Source organism: Aethina tumida, chromosome 1 (assembly GCF_024364675.1).
Source record: "Aethina tumida isolate Nest 87 chromosome 1, icAetTumi1.1, whole genome shotgun sequence".
In the NCBI taxonomy this organism is placed as follows: domain Eukaryota; kingdom Metazoa; phylum Arthropoda; class Insecta; order Coleoptera; family Nitidulidae; genus Aethina; species Aethina tumida.
Window position 1 is genome coordinate 6,520,137 of NC_065435.1, and position 6,051 is coordinate 6,526,187.

Below are 6,051 nucleotides of genomic sequence, written 5' to 3' on the forward strand. Positions count from 1 at the left end.
TTGGAATGTGGGGTCAATCAGATTGAAATCACAGGTAGGCTCAATATTTGCACAAAGTGTTATTTCTTGCTTGTGTACTCTGTTTCATCAAACAGGCTCTACTTCAGACAGATCAAGGAGTTGTAGACCAAGGAAAACTGCAATTGACAGCCAGTAGGGCCCTATAGCGTCCTTCTCGCAACTGGCTGGTAAACTAGAAGATGTTACAGGAGCCATTGTGATGCTGCATTTGATCCACGACCATAAGCAATAACGAAAGGTCCCATGTTCACTGGATGGAACAATGGAAATCTGTACTTTTCACAGATGAAAGTAGAATTGGGCTGTACAATGATGCTCGTCGAGTTTGCGTCTGGTCCAGATGAAGTGTTCCATGAAATCGTAGAAAAATTCAAGAATTTTATCCCTTCATTTCGAACCATCAACTCCTTTTTTATATTCTTCCAGGGCTTCGAGTTAAAATTTCTCCCTCATGGGACAGTATATCTCAAGAATTATTGAATAACCTCCTAGAAGGCTTGGAGACAAACTGTCGTTAATGCCCATGAAGGACAATGTACCAAAATTTTATGTGTAAAAATTTGATCAAAAATAAATAATTTTTTTTCACAACAAATTACTATTAATTAAAAATCCTAAATGGTAAAACAACAAAAAGTCTGTGCAATTGCAAGTGCAATTTTTACATAGTTTTTAAAGGTTGAAGAGTTGTTGTTTCATTGTTTTGCATGGAAGATCATTTTTGCTTCACATCCATTGAAGACATTTGTTGGACTGGACAATTATGTAGGCATAATGTAGTTTATCATCGTGGTGCACATGTGCAGTTTTTGCATTTTGGTGATTTACAGTGTGCCTTTAATCAATTATTACACACAAGTATAAATTTATTGCGTCCCAAAGCATCATTATCTAAGTCGCAGTCATAAATTAATACGAAAGCGCAGTACATAAAATGAAATGTGTGTTATTAGACGTTTTCATGATTGCGCTTGGTATATGAGTCGTCTATCGAGGTGAACTTAAAACAAAAGACTGTTAGTGGGTGCACAAAATCTGTAGTCGCAGCTTGTTACCACTCCTATCATTAATTACGAACGACTATGAGGAAGAATGGCATTACACATAACATTATGGTAGACATCTAGAGATATTAGAAATGAGTAGGCTCAAATTGTGTTGAATCAATCAACGATAATGGTCAACATATGCCAACTTGCTATTATAATGTACACACTACTTAACTCCTATAAGAACAATGTAATTGACAAGTACAATTACTTAGATTAGAAGTCGATCTGTGTGATGGCTTCTTTACAACTTCATATGCCTACCTGAAATTAATATATTACGTCCCATTAATACAACTGTTCAATTTATCATTAATAACAAGCCCCTGATTGTTCAAGTCTCACGTTTTGTTGCTGAGAGTGGCTATTTTTACCTCGGCCAGTGTATCCCTTTTATGTTTTTAATAGAACCATCGATCAATCCAACAAATTAAAGTAGTGCAAGATCAATATGTTGTACGTCGATTTACTTAAATAAATAAGGAAAAGTAATATCATAAAAGTAGGATTACACGACTAAACAAAATGGAATAAAACAACAGAAGGAAACAAATGAGCGTTCCACAACCGGGTCTATTTTTACCAGAACAATGTATTTGCTTTTTAAATTCTTAATAGTACCATTCATCAATCGAACAAATTAAGAGGGGTTGAAAATAGACCGATAAACTGCACACATATCGATTTAGTTTGTTTATGTAAAGAAAATTAATGTCCATTTTGTTGGCATTTAAAATATACTTAATCCACGTAATACTCGGGGGGTTTTATTTATACTTCAGATGAGGCTACCGGCCGCAATAATTTCCGTAGATTTGACAGTCGAGCCAAATTAAATAACGTAATACAGGAAGACTGTCGAAAAAAACGAATAGGGAAAAAAAAAAACTAGAAATTATTTTTATTTCCACTGTCCCACATTTCTACATTGATTAATGACTACGGAAAAAGAAAAATGCTGTTGTAGACCCGCCGCTCGGAACGAATTAATGAAATATCGCAGTCTTGGATAACATAAAAAATTATATCGATATTGTCAATCCTGTTGGAACGTATTTTTGAATTTGGCAAATGCGAATTTGATGGGTGGATGTTGCTGAAGGGAAACTTCGGCGTTTTGGGTCCTTGCATGGCAATAAAAATATTTCGTTTTAAAAGTAAGAAGAAAAATTGAGTAGAACTGAAAAATAAACATATAGAATTATAATTGTAATTTATTTTATACCCTCAAGATTTGTGTTTTGTCCTATTTTAACATTTTTTCCATTGTAAAAATGCCATGTTTTTTTGGTCCAAACCAAAAACCTGCTGGCTAATTTTTTATACATGAAAATTGAAGAAATTATACTAGTAAATTTGTTATAGAAAATCTAACTACATTAGTGGATTATTACCTTTTGAAAATTTATAATTTTGTCGATAAATTAAAAATCATATTCTCCTCAGTTCTCCATTTTTTCTTCAGTTCCATATCCATATCGTTTCTTGGAGGAAAAGACAATTAATTCCTAATAAATTATTATTATATTAATTATACATATTTAAAATTATAGTTCAATTGAAATAACATTAATTAATTAAAAAAATAATAAATCAAGTTAAACATATTTAAAAGATGAAACACAATAAAAAATAAAGTACAGAAAAGTAAAGAAAGTATAAAAAATAATAATAATAATAGTGCCAAAATAAAATGTTGTAAATTATTATTATAAACAAAATTATTGTCATATCAAAAAACTACTTAAATATTCTTTTTTCAAAGCATTTTTATCAACTTTTATATGTTTCATAAATATTTAAAAATATTATTAATATATTACTAATTATAAAACAATTAAAAATATATTTTTTTAATGAAAAATAAAATAAAGAAATAAAAAAATGATATTTTATTTAATATTAAAAATTTTAAAATCTGAACAGAAATGAAAGAAAATGAACAGACATTAAAAAATAAAAATCAATACATTGTTTATTCATTTTAATATTTTTAATTGAAAAACTAAAAACAATTAAAAAATTAGTAAAAATTGATATTTGGTATTTTTTGAAATAAAAAAAAAATAAATTTAAGTAGGTATATCTAATCTAATATTATCTAAATAAAATTAATGTTTTTAGTTGTACAGAATTTAGTTACAAAATATAATTATTATTAAAAACTATTACAAACAAAATTATTGTTATATAAAAAAATAAGTTAAATAACTACTTTTCATAGTTTATATTTTTTTAATTTTTCAGGCTTTAAAAAATAAAAAAATAATTAACTAAATATATATATATATATATATATATATATATATATATATATATATATATTTAATCGTATGGATTTTAATTGTATGAAAATTGATCGTATGGAAAAGATCGTATGGAATTTGATCGTATGGAAAATGATCGTATAGATTTTGATCATATGGATTTTAATCGTATGGTAAATGATCGATTGTTTTTTGATCGTATGGAAAATGGTCGTATGGAAAATGATCGTATGGATTTTAATCGTATGGAAATTGATCGTATGGATTTTATCATATGGAATTAGGTCATTAGTAATTAGATTTTTAGTAATTTCTCACATTTTTAATGAATTTTTGAGATTTTAGTAGTTTAGAAGTTATTGAAAATAAAAACAATATTTTATATTTCAAAATGAAAAATAAAATAAAGTGATTTTGATATTTAATTTTCTGGAAAATTGAAAAACTGAATTAAAATGATAAAAATTGTTTATACTTTCAATTAATAAAAACTAAAAAATAAAAAGAATATAACTGTTTATTATTTTTTCCAAAAGAAAAATTTAATAAACAAAAAGTAAAACGTGATATTTATTATTGTAAAATACAAAATTAAATTTAATAATAATAAAATTATTGCTATATCTATTATAATTTATCAAAAAAATATTTGTGGTTTAGAATTTTTTGTAGTTGCCACAGTTTTGGTAATTTAATTAAGTTATTTTGAGGGTAAAGGTCAATATTAATGAGTGTATAAGAAGTTGGTTATTACGTGCGTATTATCATGGCGGAAATGTCAAGAAGAAAATGTTAATTATCGTTCTATTGACACGAAGTGGGTCGGAGTTTTAGTTAAAATGTTTGTCTGACGGAAATCGCGAATAAAGCAAACTATATTGATTCAATCGTTAACGACAAACAAATAAAAAGCTTGAACAGATTGAAATTGAAAAAGCTCACGGTTTAAACGCGCACTTTTTCCTTAATCTCGACGGGTTTTGCGGTTTGTTTTTATTAACGTTTTAACAACTTTTTTAATGTCATAAAGTCATTACAATCAATCTTGCGTTTTACCTCAAGCAAGACCAATACCATTAATTAGAACGAGCCGGATCAAACAATTAATGTGCATGCTTTACGAACTGACAGATACACAGACAGGACCGATAACAAAATAAATACAAGATGATTTCCAGTAGTCAATTTCTTAATTTATATGGTCTCGAAATGCTTTAAAACTTAATTCGACGATGTTAATTTTAAATTCGCGGACATTTTCGGACCGGGCCTAAATAATTGGCGGTTAAATGAGGGTGAACAGGTTTTGTATTAGTACAACACGGACGTTACCCGGTGTCTGTCTGATTAACCAGAATTTAAACGATAGTCGTTAAGTAATTCAACGCCCCGAAAAATTCCCCATTTTCAGGTAAATCTTGATAAACCGACACCGGAATGAAACAAAACCCATTCACGGATTGATTCAATAACGACTGGCGACCAGTGTCAAGAAATAAGGCTCCGGTGGGTGAGAATAAGGGCTTTTATCAGCGTTATCATCGTCGGTGTTAGTGAATTAATTAAAGGAGCTTGTGACATCATTAGTCACTTAACGTTACCCTGGACCTTCTACAAATAGATAGACTATTCTGATTTACAACTGTTCATGTGGGGTATCCGTTTAACCCTAAAATGTTACCAGTCCACGAACATTATTGTTTTCTTTATAACTCCAAACACAACCCGATCAGATACGCAAGCACCATGACAAAAAACTAATTGACCAACTATTCAAGCCCCAATATATTTTACATTCGGTATTTATCACCATCTTTTGTTCACTTTTTCTTTATATTCAATTGTCTCCTTTCCTATCATCTAACTGCAATCTTATTTATGTTATACTTCTTTTACTTTCCCATTAATTTCAATTATAAATAAAACAAAGGACCAACTCCACACTCAGTTTCTGTAGTTTTTCCTTGTATGACCAAGAAAATAAACTAAACAAGTAACAATTTATTCTCATGTATTTTAGGGTTTAGGAAGGAAATGTCTTCTATAGACTCAAAAGTTAGGATGGCCTATTTTAATTGTACTTGATTGTATACATAGACAGTGACTATTTTATTAATTTTTATGAATTTCGCCACAGAAAGATAAAGAAAAAGTCTTTATACGTTTATAAAAAAGTGTGTACAATGTGCTTAGTTTGTAGCTGATTACAGTAGTGTTTGCATGGGTATTTGTCGAAATTTATTCGGATAATTATGCCTAGAGGTAAATTAAATCCAGATGAAAGGGGTAGAGCCTCTGGAATGTTGGAATCTGGGGTCAATCAGATCGAAATCACAGCTAGACTCAATGTTGCACAGTGTTATTTCTCGACTGTGTTATAAAACTGGCTCTATTTCAAAAAGATCAAGGAGTGGTAGACCAAGGAAAGCTGCTGCAAATGAAGACAGGATATTTGCGGTTGAGAGCCAGTAGGGACCCTACAGCGTCCTCCTCGGCAACTAGCTGGTCAGATAGAAAACGTTACAGGAGCTTGTATCGTTCACGACCATAAGCAACAACGATTATAATGGGCAAGGTCTCTTGTTCAATGGACGGAAGAATGGAAATCTGTACTTTTCACAGATGAAAGTAGAATTGGGCTGTACAATGATGATCGTCGAGTTTGCGTCTGGTCCAGACGAGGTGTTCCACTAAATCGTCAAGATTTTTACCCA